Source organism: Lepidochelys kempii, chromosome 2 (genome assembly GCF_965140285.1).
Source record: "Lepidochelys kempii isolate rLepKem1 chromosome 2, rLepKem1.hap1, whole genome shotgun sequence".
Lineage (NCBI taxonomy): Eukaryota > Metazoa > Chordata > Testudines > Cheloniidae > Lepidochelys > Lepidochelys kempii.
Window position 1 is genome coordinate 110,660,315 of NC_136381.1, and position 18,189 is coordinate 110,678,503.

At 44.2% G+C, this 18,189-nt stretch overlaps 1 non-coding gene across 3 annotated transcripts in view; it reads right to left on the reverse strand.

The window, feature by feature from the left end:
* LOC140906961 (uncharacterized) overlaps positions 1–18,189 on the reverse strand; it is a 167,685-nt gene that overhangs the window by 101,641 nt on the left and 47,855 nt on the right. For all 3 annotated transcript variants that reach the window (XR_013635347.1, XR_013635346.1, XR_012157315.2), the window contains 2 exons: positions 17,224–17,293; positions 13,433–13,549 (listed from right to left, as the gene is read on the reverse strand). This is a non-coding gene — a transcript (uncharacterized LOC140906961). The remainder of the gene's footprint in view (positions 1–13,432; positions 13,550–17,223; positions 17,294–18,189) is intronic.

The following is an 18,189-nucleotide window of genomic DNA, read 5'->3' on the forward strand; positions in this document are numbered from 1 at the left end:
ACTGCCATATCTCGCTCCTGACCTGCCCACACAACTCCCATTGACCCCTGTGGGACTTCCATTGACAACTGTGGACAACACAGAGCCCACACAGTATGTTTCTTCCCAAAATGAATTCAATGATCCAGTGACTGAAATAATAGCAAAAAGATCCATTCTTACATTAGAAATTTCAGTTTCTTTTTCAAGCATAGATACATAGGAATTGCCATACTGGATCAAACCCCTGGTCCCTCTAATGCAGGATCCTATCTCCGACAATAGCCAGCACCAGATACTTTAAAGTAACATTCAAGATCCACCCACAATAGGATCAACTGCCATACTTAGGTGTCACCTTAATCCCCCACAATTAGAGATTAGTTTAAAATTTTAGAATAAGGTTTTATATTCCTTCCAACATTTTTGTTCATATTAACTATAAATACTCTGGATATTTTTCTTATCCATACAAATGTCCAATCCCTCTCTGAATCTTGCTAAATTCTTGGCTTTAGCAAGCTTCTGTGGCAATGAACTCCACCACCTAATCACACATTTTGACAAAAGTATTTCCTTTTGTCCTTTTTTGATTTGCCACCTTTCGATTTCATCGAACACTGTATTATGAGACAGGGAGAACAGAACTACCAATCTGCCTTCTCTACACCATTCGTTATTTTACAAACTTGTATCAAGTGCCCTCCTATTCATTTCCTTTCTAAGGTACACAATCCCAATCTTTTCAAATTCAAGCACTTATTGTTGTGGTATCCAACATAATACAGCTAGCATCCAGGTATGTGAGAGAGAATGTGGGTGAGGTAATATCTTTTCTTGGACCAACTTCTGCCGGTGAGAGAGACAAGCTTTCAATATGACACAGAATAATATCCTGAGACCAACAGAGCTACAACAACACTGCATCCAGATACTTAGCAGACAGAAAATGTGAAAAAGAACCCTGAATTTGAGCTCACAGCCTGCATTATCTGCCATAAATTGTGAGAAGCCAATTAAAAAGTTCTTTAGCCAGTATCAGTAATGTGTAATGGGAGCATTTACTTGATTGCTAATGGCTGGGTTTACATGATGTCTCAAAGCATCAGTTGTAAGGTTTGGCAGCAGCACAACATGAGGACTGTGATTATCACTATAAATTAAATTTATGTTGATATAATTAGCAGTTACGAGCTAACACGATATTTATATTGATACCAGTAAAATCAATGCCATACCAATGAAAACATACTCCAAAAGTTATACAATGGCTGTAATGGGATTCCAGATGTTTCATTGTCCCAAAACAGTCCTCCTCTTTACTGTAAAAACAAACAAACAAAACTCCAAAACACCCAGTAGTTTAGACTAGACTAAGTGCTTTTAGAGGAATAAAATCTGTTCTCTTGTCTAAAGTACCTTTCTGTGTTTCTGACAAAGATTTAGGGGAATAAATGAAGACGAGAAATCCCCACGAAGAATCATCCTGGTTTTACCCAACAAAAGTGTAAGTGTTGGAACATGATATTTGTGTTTGTGCACTTCTTTTCTGACGTGTGCTTTTAGTCCTAAGTAATTATCTCTGAGTCTATTGTGAGATTATGGATTAATTAGAACACCAGGACTCTGTTGTGTTCCTACTGGCTAGAAGGGCTTGGGAATAGGCAAAAGATGATACACTGTTGTAGCTAGCTTGCACCTGTGTTTAATTAATTTGCTCAACAGAGAGCTGTTTCTTGAAACAGGATAGTTTTTTGTTTTTATTTCTATAACCCGTAGAAAACATTTTCTTTAACAAAGATTAAGCATTTTTAAGGAAATACAAATGGGTGCTTTGTGATTCTCCAAAACACAGTGATTCTTGTTAGATATCTACTTCCTTTGGAGGCATTTACTAATGTTGGCAGGGCTTTACACTAAGTCTTGGTTTAATTGCAGGATGAATATTATTACTTAACATTTATACTGTGGGAGTACCTACAGGCCCCAGCCGAGTCAGTGGCCCATTGTTCCAGGCACTGTACGAACATAGGGCAAATGATAATCCCTGCATCAAAGAGCTTACCATGTAAAATGCTAGTTACCTGGGATACAAAACTTTATGTGCCTGCACTAGTGATCTCAGAGGTCCCAAGCTAAATTTTTATCAGTCTCTGCCTACTGCAAGTCTGGTGCCTGATGAGCAGCTGCTGTGCTCATAGATCTTCCAACCGAAAGTATGGGGGTTTCTCGCAAGAAGCCGCGATAGAGTTATGCTGTTGTCTCACAGGAGTGGGTGGGTGAAATTCTGTGGCCTGCGTTGTGCAGGAGGTCAGACTAGATGATCATAATGGTCCCTTCTGACCTTAGTATCTATGAATCACCTCCTCCAAGGTATTCAGGTGCCCAGCTCCCACTGAAATCCCTTTGAGGATCTGGGTCCTAGTACCTTTAATAGGCAGAGCACACCCCTGGCTGCATTACAATATGTCTGAGCAACAGATCATTCAAATCACCTGAGTACCAGCACTAGTTCCATCATTTATAGGTGAAAACAATCATCATAATTCACAGCTACCTAACCTACATGATGCTTTGTAGCACTATAAGGTTTGTTGTTTCCTTGCTATAGACAGCATGACATAATATCCCCCCTCCACACACACAAATCCTCCACACACACTATATTTTATATTAAAATATAATACAATATTAATAATTTCTATTAAAGCAATCACAATGGGGGGAAAATGCCCAAGCAACACCCAAAAACCAGGAAGTTAAAGTGTCTGTTGGCGTAACTCCATAGAAGTCAAAATTACTTCAACAGAGGATTTGGCTCAGGATGTCCAAACAGCAAAACCAATAATTTATTACCTAAGTGAAACAGCAGACATTGTACTTAGGCACACCAGTATTCCAGCTCCAGACCCTTTGTCTAGGTAAGCCCAAGCACTCCCAAGAATTCATAGTAACACTAAAAAACTGGTGCTAATCACGGATTCCTTAATCAATGATCAAATTAACAAGGCCAGCAGACTATATGGCATGTAACCAGAAAATAGCTCAGTGAACAAGTGCGTAATCCCAGCATTGTGTATATGATAACACTGACATCAGAGGGCCATACAACCTTTCCCTCTATCACTATTATATGCATAACTGAAAAGGGAATGGTATGGATAATGGAAATCCTCCACATTTAGTTACATCCAAACTGATCATATTTTCCATTAGAACACTATCCTTGACAAAAAGTGTAATAAAAATAGAGTATAATTTCCATGTTGCAAATTGCATTATGCAATCTATATGATGAAAGATTTTTTGCATGCCTCTGCTCTCTCTCAGGTAATAAATCTATTGTTTTTCTGTTATATTGCTTTCTGGAGAGTTCTGGTTTTGTTCAGGTGTTTGGGGAGGAGGGGGGTGAGCACAGCATAACTGTTTGATGGGTTGGATTTCTTGCAGTTAATGGATTTGACCATTAAAAACATACCTGCTCTGTTCAGCACCCTTTAGACCAGGGGTGGGCAAACTTTTTGGCCTGAGGGCCACATCTGGGTGGGGAGATTGCATGCAGGGCCGGGACAGGGGCTTGGGGTGCAGGACAGGTGCAGCAAGGGGCTCAGGGAAGCGGGTTGAGGTGCAGGACGGGTGCGGCAGGGGGCTCAGGGCAGGGGGTTGGGGTGCGGGCTCCGGCCCGGCACCACTTACCTGGAGCGGCTCCGGGGTGGCAGCGGTGTGCTCTGTGGCCAGAGCAGGCTCCCTGCCTGCCTTGGCCCCACGCCACTCTGGGAAGCGGCCGGCACCCCGTCCCTGTGGCCCCTGAGGAGTGGGGGGAGAGGGCTCCATGCACTGCCCTTGCCTGTGGGTACCTTCCCCGAAGCTCCCATTGGCCCCAGTTCCCCATTCCCAACCAATGGGAGCTGCACAGGGAGGTACCCACAGGCAAGGGCAGCGCACAGAGCCCTCTGTCCCCCCACACCAGGGGCCGCAGGGATGGGGTGCCAGCCGCTTCTGGGAGTGGTGCGGGGCCCATAGTGCCATGGAGGTGGCAATCCCGTAGGCCGGATCCAAAGCCCTGAGGGGCTGGATCAAGCCCGTGGGCTGTAGTTTGCGCACCCTGCTCTAGACTGTGTTTTGCTAATTTACGATGACAAAAAGCAGTAAGGTCTAATAGTCAAAGCATGGAACTGAGAGCCAGGAGAGCTGGGTTCTATTCCCTACTCTGCCAACAACTAGCCATGTGACTGTAATAAAGTTACTTAACATATCTGGGGCAGACTATGAGTGGGTGAGAAAAAGGAGCCTCTAAGAACCCTTCTCCTGGCCTTGTGTGACTCATGCAAGGGCCTGTCACAGTTCAGCCCCTGAGCTCTGGCAAGGCCAGGGATTGCTCACTTAGGGTTTGTCTACACTGCAATCAGAGGCATAACTGAAGCTTTGGGTAGCATGACAGGGTCGGGCCAGAGGGCTACAGGAGAGTAACAGAAGGCAGATATATTAGCCCCAGGTTAAGTAGGTCCCTTTCCCCTGGGTAAGGTAACAGGGAAGGTTCCAGAACAATCAGGAACTTTCTGGAAACAATTAAGGCAGACAGGCTGATTGGAACACCTGCAGCCAATCAAGAAGCTGCTAGAATCAATTAAGGCTGGCTAATCAGGGCACCTGGGTTTAAAAAGGAGCTCACTTCAGTTTGTGGAGTGTGTGTGAGGAGCTGGGAGCAAGAAGCTGAGAGTGAGTAAGCATACTAGTGGACGACTAAGAAGTACAAGCATTATCGGACATCAGGAGGAAGGTCCAGTGGTGAGAATAAAGAAGGTGTTGGGAGGAGGCCATGGGGAAGTTGCTGCAATCCACAGGGCCCTGGACTGGAACCCTGAGTAGAGGGCGGGCCTGGGTTCCCCCCATCCCTCCATTCCCCCAACTCCCTACTTGATACCGGAGGAGTTGAACTGAACTGTGGGTTCCACCAGAGGAGAAGGTCTCTGGCTTGTTCCCGATCCACTAGGTGGATCAGCAGAGACTGCAGGGATTGTTCTTCTTCCTTTCCCCATGCTGGCCAGTGATGAGGCTAACTGAGTGAACGGCAGAATTTTTCGAGCCACGAAAGCAGCCAAACTGAGTGCTGCCGTGAACCTCTGAGGCGAGCAAATCCGCCAATAAGCACAAGACCCACCGAGGCAGAAGAGGAACTTTGTCACAGTAGACATATCCACGCTAGCTTTAATCTAGCTAGTATGACTAAACACAGCAGCGACGGGACAGCACGGACCCCAGCACAAGCTGGCCATGTGCGTTCCAGGTGGGCTTGTACAGCCCCTGCTGGGATCCATGCAATCATATCTTCACTGCTATTTTTAGCTGCACTAGCTGTAACTGCCTTCCCAAACTGCAGTCACACCTCTGATTGCAGTACAACATGCACTGAGGCTATGGCTACACTAGAGAGCTTACCGCAGGGCAGAAAGCAGCGATAGTTATGTCAAAGGGAAAAGCTCTCCTGCCGACATAGCGCTGTCCACATCAGCGCTTAGGTCAGTGTAACTTACAAAATGGAAGAGATCCCCTCCCCAGTTCTGTTGCGCTGGTTCTCCATCTTGGATTTGGGGGTCTCCTGTATCTCTGGCACTGTCCCCAGGACCTGCATCAGGGCTTTGCAAGTCAAAGAGCTCCTGGTTATCTACGTCAATCTCCTTCTGCGTAGCATCCTGGACACCTGGTTGGCATCTGCGGGGTGTTTTCACCCACAACATGCCAGGGTTTGGTGGTGCCCCCCCTTGCAAAAAACTGGCCCATCTCTCTTCAGAGATGCAAATCTTGCAACTTCTGCTAGAAGCGTTATTGTTCCTGGTGTTTTATAACCTTGTCAGAGCTCCTTGCCTTTGCTTGGGCCCTGGATCAGGCCCCAAGAGTGCCCCCCTGTTTCATATGGTTTGATATCCTGTTGTATATGTTAACAGATTTATTTGGGCATAAGCTTTCATGGGTAAAAAAACCCACTTCTTCAGATGCATCCGAAGAATGCATCAGACGCATCTAAATAAGTGGGTTTTTAACCCACAAAATCTTATGCTCAAATAAATCTGTTATTCTTTAAGGTGCCACCGGACTCCTGGTTGCTTTTGTGGATACAGACTAACACGGCTACCCCTCTGATACTTGTATATGTTGGCATCCCGGGGACTGCTGTTAAGATAGGACTGGAGCTGCTCTCTGCAGAAAGCAAGGAAGCCTAGGATCTCAGCATGAGGCTATGGAGTAGCACAGGGCATGGCTGCTGGATAATTGGTATGGGATCTGGATGTTTGAATTTGGGCTAACCTGGCTGTATACCAGCATTTAAACTGAGGGGACATCAAGTCAAGATGATCCTGGAGCAGGAGATGGCAGACAGGTAAACAGGCGTACCCTGGTGCACAGCAATGCAGTGGGAGGACTGCCAGAAGCAGAATAGTTCATTTGAAATGGGAATGTGTCCACACCTACTTTACTGTGGAATAACTTACTCCAAATTTGAGTAACTTTGCTTCCAAAGTGGATGAATTAATGCAGATTGAAATGCCAGATAATACAAAAGAAAAACAAACCCTTGTGTATGTGGATGTTTATCCCCCAACAATGCAAGTTAATCCAAAAAAGTTTCAAGTGCAGACAAGCCCTTAAAGACTTCCACGAAAGTATTTGCACAGTGATACACACTGCTGCTGATTCAGGGACGCAACCGCCACGTGACTCAGCAGGTGATCAGTTTTTTGCCGTGGGCTGTAGTCTGCAGCACTCACTGCTACCCACGTTTAAACGACACCTAGAACAACTTTTTCCCCAACCCCTATTTACAGCCATGTTTACTCTCATATTTGGAAGGAGAGAATGAGCCTGAACTGCAAAGTTTGGATCTAGAACTGAACTTTCTGCAAGTTTGGGCTGTTTGTATCAGTGATTTTAATTTGGCCCAACACACAGAAATAGGAACCAGCTGCAAAGATGAAATAAAAATCAAACTGTCCCCAAAGCCTGGGGATTATCATGTATAGGGCTCAGCCTTCTGGAGGTGCTCTCATTGCAATCCTATACATTTTCTGTCCTCTCACTTTTATTGTTGAAAATGATATACAGGCACTCCGCACTTAAAGTCATCCCGGTTAACGTTGTTTCTTTGTTACGTTGCTGATCAATTAGGGAACATACTCGTTTAAAGTTGTGCAATGCTCCCTTATAACATCTTTTGGCAGGCGCCTGCTTTGTCCACTGCTTGCAGGAAGAGAAGCCCATTGCAGCTCGCTGGTGGGGGCTTGGAACCAGGGTGGACCCGCAGCCCCCTAGCAGCTCCCCGCTCCCCTAAGTTCCCTGTGCGGCAGCCACCCAGCAGGCTACCAATTGCCAGCAGTTCAGCTGTCCCTCCCCCCACTGCCATGTGCTGCTCCTGGGAGCCTCCTGCTTGCTGGGGGGGGGGGAGAAGAAGGGGGCTAATGTTAGGCTGTCCCCCTCCCCCCTGCAGCCCACTTACCCCATCTTCCATAGAGCAGGGGGGACACACGATGGGGCTCAGGATGGAGGGAGCTGCCTGGCAACAGCTGCCATCTCAGCTTGCTGATCTGCTTAAAAAGGCAGTGTACTTAGAGTGGGGTCAGCATAATTAAAGGAGTAATGTGCACCTCTCTTTCACACACACGGTGTGTGTCTCTGTCTCTGTCTGCCATGCTGTCTCCCCTCCCTCCATTCGTGCTGCCTTGTAGAGTGTGAGGCTGCATTAACAACGAGTTAACCCTTGAGGGCTCAGCCAATTGCTAGTTCATCAATTAGCAGTAAGGCATCCCCTGGGAAATATCGCACCCTCTGACTCCACCACCTCAACCAAGCTTCACAATCATCATCGCTGTGTACCAGTATTTAAAACTTATACTGTGTGGTGTGGGCATATTATATGTATGTGTGTGTGTGTGTGTGTGTGTGTATGTGTGTATATATATATATAGTCTTTTGTCTGGTGAAAAAACTTCCCTGGAACCTAACCCCCCGATTTACATTAATTCTTATGGGGAAATTGGATTCGCTTAACATCGTTTTGCTTAAAGTCGCATTTTTCAGGAACATAACTACAACGTTAAGCGAGCAGTTACTGTACATCAGACAGAGAGAATCACGAGATTGAGAAAGTAAACACAGAAACAGCTATGACCCCTGAATCGTTTAATGTTTCCTCCTTATGTAATTTGAGTGTCTCCCCCTCATTTTGGGTCACACGCTGCACCCCACATTTGGGCTTTGGCAATTTGAGAGCGATGGAGAGAATAAGGGGCCCTACCCATGTTTATGTAAGACCTTCCTCTTCAACTGTTTCTTAAATAAAAACCTCTTTTTGTGTCCTGTCTTGCTGAAAGTGGTTCCTCTTGGGTTTTTTTTTAAGTGTAGTATTATTATAATGCTTTGATCATTTATTTTTTGTGCATGAAACAATTGACCAAGCAAAACACAGGCTAACACTCAACACTTCTCTGATTGTCTGTCATTCAATACATCTGGAAGGCTGCATCCAATCAATTCTTTATTTGAGGTGAGGAGGGGAATGGGGGGCACACAGAGACCTTGACATTTGGGGAAACAATACAAGACTCTGGTACAGGATGAGGGGGGAAGGAGAGGTATACAGACCCCCCCAGCCTGGGGAGAATGGGGGGAAAGGGAACCACACAAAGCCCCTGCCATAGGGGGGGTGAAATAGGGGGACAATGATATGGAGGGACCGGGACATGGGAGTCACTCAAAGCCTCTGGTGTGTAGCAAAGGGATAATGTGGGACACAAAGAGCCCCTGGCATGAGAGAGGAGGTGGGAGAAACTGCAGGCAGTCCCTAAAATAGAGAGGCAACGGGGGTGAGGCACATAAGGAGCTTGTGGGTGGAAGGCGATGGAGGAATGCAAGAAGTCCAGAGTACTCGGCCTACAATAGCTATGAAGTGTTCATCCCCTAGGTACACAACACCCTGAGTGCCTAAGTGGGTGAAAGGGCATTTTGTAAATAAAATGATTATATATTGCAAAATTGTTAGGTTCAGTCCTGGCAAGCAGATCAGCACTGGCTCAACAGAAATAGATAGCCAGCAGATAAAATAGATGAGTCAAAGGGATCACAGATCCACCACAGGATAAGAAATCTTATGTAATACACTTTGACTATATTCTGAAGGGATGATTTTATGACCCCCAGCATCATTCTAGCACTTTCACATTTCTTCTCCCTTTGTCTGTCTTCATGCTACAGTGAATCAGGAGAACAAAAAAGCAGAGCAATAAACGCCAATATCCAACTCAAAGCTTTCCCCCATTGTCAGTTTCAGAGCACTGGCTTTCAGCTTGGAGCCTTTCTTGTCAGGTTCAAAGTCCTGATCACGACTTTAACACAGACCAGAGGAACAATGAAGGAGGCAGCAGCTGCAACTGTGAAACTGACTGAAAAAAGAAGATATTGGCCCCTGGAATGTTCTGATGAAATAACGGGAATATACATATTGCTATTTTAAATTATTTATATACTATATGTAAGGAAACAATCCTATTAACTCTACTTCCAATGGGGCAAATGAGTAACTCTTACATAACAGTGTGACTGTGTATTATGTACAGATTTAGTTGCCTCGAGAACTGCCATGAAAATTTACCATCCCAGGCCCACATCCTTCTACCGTGATTGTTAAGAGTGAAAAATCTAACAACATCTTACTTGCCCCTCCAAAAAACAAATTTTGGTCACACTAGAAAACAGGACTAGAAAAGAAGAGAAAATATTCTGTATGTGTTACAGTGCCAAGTTAGCATTGCAGAAGAAATCTTAACTTTTGGAATGTCTTGACTTTTGAATGCTCAGTTTCATAATCTTAATGGCTTTCTATTTCTGTTTCCCTGAGGTGTCTTTTTTATTTGTTTGTTCAAGGAAAACCAGGGGAAAATGAAAAATCCAGAGTTATAACCTCTGGTGCCATCAGCTTGTAAACATCTTGAACTTTGACTATTTGTCTTGGACAGTTTACAGACTCCACACAGTTCACTTGAGATGAGAACACGGTACTTTCCAGTCCAGCACTATCTCCTATATGCATCTAGCGCAGTGGTCACCAAACCATCAATCCTGGAGCCCCTGCCAGTGGACCGCGATGTCCGGGCTGCTAAAAGTCTGGCAGTGCAGTGGGGCTCAGGCAGGCTGCCTGCCTTCCTGCTGTGGCCCCACGCCGCTCCCAGAAGCGGCTGGCTGCTAGCACATCTCTGCGCCCCCTGGGGTGGGGAGGCGGCGGCTCTGCGCGCTGACCCCGCCCCCAGCACCGTCTCTGCAGCTCCCACTGCCCCCCTTCCCTCCAGGTTGATTTAATGTTAGCCTTAGTTTGCACTTTGTCATCATCCTTTTAAAAAATAAATGTATTTTTAACCCATTATCTATCCATTGTATGTTTCCCCAGAGTCCTCCCACTTTCAGTCACGGTTTCCTCACAAAAATTAACCTAGGCCCTGTGCTTGTAGTATAGGAGTCTGCCCTCACATTCAGCAAGAGCACCTACGGCATATGTAACTCGTGAGCTGTATAATTACTGGAGCACTCCCTAGAGAGAGAGAGAGAGAGAGAGAGTTACAGGGAAACAATCCCACGGAAATGACTTTCAGGCAAGGCTGAACCTGAGGTACCCACAGCACAATGGACATATTTTACGTAACACACATCTCTGACCATATATGGAGCACTACCTATCATAGGGATGGGTGAACTTTTTCAGCTAGAAGCAGCTCACTACTCGGCCCTGCATAGGTGGGGATGAAGAGATAGGAGGGAGAGACAGTGTCAGAGAGAACATTACAGTTAGTGTAAATGGTAGTGATAAGATCATATGGTGCACACACTTCAGGAGGGTTCCATGACATCATGGATCATCTTTCAGAATATTTGGTTACGTTATAAATTCTAGATATTTGATTTTTTTCTTAATCTAGTGTTATCTAATCCAGAACAGTTAACACACAGAAAAAGATGGAGGGGGGAGGAGAAAGACCAGTCAGCAGTTTGCAGTTGTGATATGTACAAGAGCCAAGTCAGAAAAGTGTAAACCATTGAAACGGCCAAGTTAAACAAGATACAGTTAAAGCAACAGCTTCCCCATAATCTCCCCGGGAGTTCCAAGATACCTTAGGGGACCAAGTTAGTCCTAATTGTATCTTGTTTAACTTGGCCAATTAAACAACAGACTCTTCTCTCAACTGGCTCATTTTGCAGATATCACACCTTGCTTGCTGCTCACTCTTTTATTCCCCTTTTGGCACACATACACCAGATATTTTTATTAGACCTAGGGAAATTTTTAAAGAATCCCATTGGTCAATACTGATCACCCTCACATGAATAGTTTTTTAATCTACGCTTTCTCCCTGCAACAGCAGTAACTAGCACATGGAGTGATACCCTCATGCACAGACCATTTGAAGAGATGGCACTGACTGTTTTGGAAAGAGGAGAGAGAAACACTTCTGAAAGGAGCCAGCAACTGCAACAGTGGCTAGAATTGGCTCTGGCCGAGGGGAGATACTGGAAAGAGATGGGAAAAGAGACAAGAAACTGACTTGCAAGTCCTCAATATCTGCTACTTAGAGTTGCCAACTCTGTTTGCATCTATTTCCAGAAGGTTTCATCTCATGACATAATGGCATTAATGACTGACCTACTGTACTCTAAAACTCATTCACTACAGAGCCATCATTTTGCCTTTGGTGGAAATAATGAGAGTCATATGGATTATCATCTCACATTTTAAGCATATTGCTTAAGTAAATAATATTGCAAAATCTCCCCTTGCAATGTGAATCTTATTTTTAAATAGCGAGATCAGGTTTAGGTTACTTTGCTTGTTAACGCATGTTTAAATGTTTGTGTGTATGTTTGTATGTTTGTAGTTAATTCCACTATTTAAAAATACAGAAAATAAAATAGCATACCATTAGAAAAGGACAAATACAGCAAAAATCCGTGGATTAGGTTTATTTAACAGAAAATGCTTGACCACACAGAATGCATTTTGCTGTGAAGTCATCGACTTTGCAAAGCCAATTTTTATAGTCAAGGATCTTTACACTATTCATCATTGCAACAACAATAGTACTCTCTCTTTTTTACGGTACTTTAGGAGCTGCTGTGTTTTAAAGAGCCCTCACCAAAATCCATTTCTGTTGAAAGTGCAAGGCAATTGCAGTGTAGCATAGGCTAAAGAGACAAGACGGACATGCCTGTGTGCATGCATATATCAGTTACGGTGCACAGACTTTACGTTGTGACAAAGCTGCAGCCACACAGGTAAAGAAATGCATGCACAGTGCAACTGTTGGACAAGCAAATGCACATTGTCATGGCATTTTAAACACCAGCTGGACTACTGTATACATTGGACTCAACATTCAATATTCATTTTCAGAATGCCCTATGATTTATCTTCCAAGTTGCTCTCAGCACTCTCCTGGAGATTTATATTTAATTCCTGGAGACTCAAGGACAAGCCTGGAGGGTTGGCAACCCGGCTACTATTGCCTTCAGAGGGGTGACATATCTATTTATCTATCTAAAATAAAAATGGGATGAATTGAGGCACAAAGACTTGCCCAAAGTCACACAATGAATCAGGTGCAGAACAAAGGCAGAGTAAGGAATAGAAACCTGGCGATTTTCTAACAAACAGTTATAACAGAAGTTTCTTTTTGACGTCTGAGCTGCTAACACATACATATTCTGATCACTCATTTTTTGAGAGAGATACAACTATGATTTATAATCACAGTTCCAGTAAATATGAAAGAGCTGCCAAATCTGCCTATCTAAATGGCAGTGATCTCATATTCTTTTATCAGATGTTTTAGCAAAAAATTAGATAGAAGTCTCCTTTTTTTCCCCTTGCTAATATGGCATACTAGCAAAATATTCTATTTTGAACTCTGCTGGAAGAGCAAGCATTTCAGCGTCGTATGTCTGACAGAATATAATTAATATCAGTGAGGAATTAAAGGAGATTTAGAGAAAAAATATTGCACACATCTGAAGTTAAATAACAATTTGGCCTCATTAAAATGGGCTATCACTTACTACTAATTTTATTCTTGGTTGCAAAGGCCAGCATTTGTTTGAATAAAGATGAAAAAGTAGCTGTTAACATAGTGCAAATGAGAGTGCAAATTGGAAGGAACAATTATGTTAATGAGCATTTGAATGTTGCATAGTACCCAACTGCAAGCAAAAAAAAAAAAATCCCCTTGATATATTTGAAGAGCTAATGATTATTTGGCAAGGAAATTGAAGCCCTGATTCTGCAAGCTTCTTTGCATGGGTGTAGGGTTGTTCAAAGGATTGGAGCCTACCTAAGAATACTTTTAAAATAGAATGTCATGCCCCTATTCCCCCCCCCCCCCCCCGACAAAGACAGGGCATTTCTACAAATCAAAATTACCTCTGAAAATCCTTTTCAAATCCCCGATATTAAACCAAAGAAGCTTGAGTCCCAACTTTCCCACTACTTGTCAAGTGCTTGGTCTCCAAAGAGAAGAGAGAAGTTTTGTCCCCATGACTGTGAATTAAACAGCGAAAGAAATTATTTCTTCTGGTACCTATCCCTTTAGAATGAAAAACACATAAATGGAACAGGCAGCATTAAGACGAGCTATAAAGAGCTATACAAAGGAAGCCATTGGCCGTGCACAGCCGCAAACATTATTGGTCCTACAAGAACTAGGAACTATGCTACATGTTCCTGAGTGCTGTCTACTGGCACCTTCTCCATTAACTGTTTTCATATATACAGATATAAAGCAGTCTCATAACCGGGAGCAGCTCAGTCATCTAGATTTCAGTGGTGCAAGACAAGGAAAGTGGCTATCAGTAAAGAAAGTCTGAAAGATCAGTTTGCAGTTAATGGAGTAAATTCACAAAGCTGGTGAAAGAAAAAATGTATACAAATCTTAAAAATGGAAATTTTTTATTATGTAACAGAGGAGCGCTAGGCACCTCTGTTACATAATAAAATTAAAACCAACTAAAACAGACAAAAAACAACAACCCACCCCTCATCAGCTTCCATAAAACAAAGAAGGGGGAAATAAGGAGTGAAGGGTACAAAATAAAATCAGTGATGAAATTTACATGAAACAAATGAGGAAGAAAGGGAGTGCCCATCAGTCAAAGTAGAGAAACAACTCTGAAATACCTGATCTGTCTGGCTGCAATGAAGGGTGACCAAAATACTTATTCCATACAGAATGGGAAACTCAAACTATCTGGTACCCAATACAATTTGGTTTACATACACACCTCAGATACAGGCTTTGGCTAAACTAGGAGTTTTAATACTGCTGGACTATCAAGGGTACAGCTCCGTGGGTGGAATGTTGTAGTGTAAGTTGGTGGAAGCTGTAGTGTAAACGAAGGCCAACATTTTGAAAGGTCCCTCAGATTTGGGGTGTTTCAATTTGGGCACCCAAAAAATGAGACACTGATGAAAATTTAGGTCACGATGTCTTGGAAGTCATTTAAGTTCATGTAGGGCACGTCTACACTGGGAGCTAGATGTGTAAAATTCCAGTTTGGAGGAGATAGAATCATAGAATATCAGGGTTGGAAGGGACCCCTGAAGGTCATCTAGTCCAACCCCCTGCTCGAAGCAGGACCAATTCCCAGTTAAATCATCCCAGCCAGGGCTTTGTCAAGCCTGACCTTAAAAACCTCTAAGGAAGGAGATTCTACCACCTCCCTAGGTAACGCATTCCAGTGTTTCACCACCCTCTTAGTGAAAAAGTTTTTCCTAATATCCAATCTAAACCTCCCCCACTGCAACTTGAGACCATTACTCCTCGTTCTGTCATCTGCTACCATTGAGAACAGTCTAGAGCCATCCTCTTTGGAACCCCCTTTCAGGTAGTTGAAAGCAGCTATCAAATCCCCCCTCATTCTTCTCTTCTGCAGGCTAAACAATCCCAGCTCCCTCAGCCTCTCCTCATAAGTCGTGTGTTCTAGACCCCTAATCATTTTTGTTGCCCTTCGCTGGACTCTCTCCAATTTATCCACATCCTTCTTGTAGTGTGGGGCCCAAAACTGGACACAGTACTCCAGATGAGGCCTCACCAATGTCGAATAGAGGGGAACGATCACGTCCCTCGATCTGCTCGCTATGCCCCTACTTATACATCCCAAAATGCCATTGGCCTTCTTGGCAACAAGGGCACACTGCTGACTCATATCCAGCTTCTCATCCACTGTCACCCCTAGGTCCTTTTCCGCAGAACTACTGCCTAGCCATTCGGTCCCTAGTCTGTAGCGGTGCATTGGATTCTTCCGTCCTAAGTGCAGGACCCTGCACTTATCCTTATTGAACCTCATCAGATTTCTTTTGGCCCAATCCTCCAATTTGTCTAGGTCCTTCTGTATCCTATCCCTCCCCTCCAGCGTATCTACCACTCCTCCCAGTTTAGTATCATCCGCAAATTTGCTGAGAGTGCAATCCACACCATCCTCCAGATCATTTATGAAGATATTGAACAAAACCGGCCCCAGGACCGACCCTTGGGGCACTCCACTTGACACCGGCTGCCAACTAGACATGGAGCCATTGATCACTACCCGTTGAGCCCGACAATCTAGCCAGCTTTCTACCCACCTTATAGTGCATTCATCCAGCCCATACTTCCATACTTCCCATAGATAGTCTCATGCTAGCTCTGATTGAATTAGCACACTAAAAACAGAGCGAACCGTGGTGGTGTGAGCAACGGCAGGGGCTAGCCATCCTGAGCACATCACCATTTGAGATACTGTGTGTGTAATCAGGGCCCCTCTTGCCTCTCACACCATTGCGACTACACTCTATTTTTAGCGTACTAACTTGATCAGAGCTAGCGCAGGTATGTCTCCATAAGCTGGAATTTACAGCTCCAGCTCAAAGTGTACACATACTCTCAGACTCTGACCAAAGTGGGATCAGAATCATACTAGCTACAGCCACACTGAAACACAGTTGTTGCAAATGTGGCCCTAGCATGGTATCCTGACCCTGTAGACATTGAATTTTGTATGAGAACCATGTTATAACACTGGTTAAAAGATACGTTTATGAACAGTAATCCCCAGACATAGGGTATAGCTACACTGCCATCATGGGGTGCAAGGGAAGGTTATGTAGGCATGCCTGAGCTAACTTTAATCTAACTAGCTTGGTTCCCAGAGCAGCAATGCTGTGGCAGCACATGCTTCAACACAGGTGGTTAAAGCCTGCTTGGATCCCTGGGAAATTACTTGAATGGCTGAAGCAAGCGTTGCTGTGGCTTCAGTGCACTGACACTCAAACTAGATAGATTAAAGCTAGTATAAGTATGTCTACAGAATCCATAATCACTCCCTGTGCTTGCAGTGTAGATATATCTGGGTTTTATCTTCCAGTGTAGATGGAACTGAACTGTATTTTAACCCTGTTTCAAGGTGTAGCAAATTTTGGATTAAAGTCTTGGAGAGAGAATAGGACAATGCTAACAATGCCTTGCGGAGGTAAGTCACACTGGGATATAAGTCAGAAATCTAATTCAATACTCTTAAGCTTTGTGCCCACCTACCCAGGCATTCCTTAGCATTCCTGTCAATGAGTTCATTTTTATACCTAGTGTACAATTTTCTATTTCTGTCAAATTGCCAGTACAACTTTCTTGTTTTTGCAACAGCCTTAATTGGAAATGAATCTGTTGGAGGGGACAGTCTCTGACGACTGCTTAGAGGAGAGAAACAGAACTCTGAGCTCCATGAGGCAAAAGACAGGACGAGCTAGAAGCTTGGATTCAAGGTCTGAGGTTCAGAGTCATCCGTCAGCTTTCACAAATGGTGCAACAGTAGAAATGGAAAGAGCTAGAGAGTCAGACAACCTGCAAAGTACACACTACAGTCACAGCAATGAGTTTGCCCTGTAGTTGAAAAGCTGCCCAGTGACATCACAGATAAATCTGTTTGTTTTTTAATTGAATTTGCTTATTTCTCTAAAAGAAGAAACAAAGGAAATCAACAAAGAAGCATGAGGAGTCCATCAATTCCTGAATATTTCATATTACAGCACCAAGTGTGAACTAATTCTCCAGACCACCTAACTAGAGAGAGAAGTGAAGTGCAGTGCTTTTGGCCAAGACAACAGAAACACTTGACCTAAATAATCTTGTGCTGCTCCACTAACAAAATTCACTCCGTGTACTCATATTTTTCATGTCTTACCTGTGACAGGTGGTCTTGTGTTGACATCTTGGCCCGCATCATAAAGCCTGTGGGGATACTGCTTCAATACCTGCAACACACAGAAGCGTTAGAGGGTGAAATTCTATATACCAAAATTGACAAGGTGTCCAGAGATGGCAAGCCAATTGCAGCAAGGTGCACAATTAAAAGTGGCGATGCTTATACAGCATATATAAATGTATCTGGAGTCAAATAAACGCTCTTTGAATTTTGGTGTTTTGGGAAGTGTAGTATCATCGCGATGCTTTGATAGGTAAGCATGGCATAGATCCATGCTGTTGTAACTGCTCCATGCAGCTCTATGCAGTGTTGTTGCAATGTTGGATATGAGAGAGGCAAGGCGGGTGAGGTAACCCCTTTCATTGGACCAACTTCGTTGGTGAGAGACAAGCTTTCGAGCTACACAGAGCTCTTCTTCAGGTCTGGGGAGTGTATCATTCTGAGTACATTTCCCAGACCTGAGAAGAGCTCTCAGTAAGCTCAAAAGCTTGTCCCTCTCACCAGTAGAAGTTGGTCCAATAAAAGATATTACCTCATCCACCTTTCAGGGCGGCGGAAGCTTCCTAACGGGGAGGTGGGGGGTGTCACCGCTGCCTGAGCTATGGCACCATGACCCCTCCATGCTGCCCCTTCCCCCAAGATCCCACCCTCATTCCACCTCTTCCCCCGAGGCCCCACTTCTCTTCTCCCCAAGACCCTGCCCCTCCACTCCGTTGCTCGTCCTTACAGCCAGTAAAAAGTGGGAGCGCCCCTGCCACCTTGTCTCTCCCATCTAGCTTTCCTTTTCCTGTTACCTATGCTAAGGGTGAGGTGATTTTGTGAGGAAGACAAATATTCACAAGAAGCTAAGACCAGTAAGCCCTTTACATTTGTGGGCTGAGACACATTGCTATGCGGAGGCAAAAAGCTTTTACATTTCACCAGTTCTGCCCTCCTTCTTCCCTA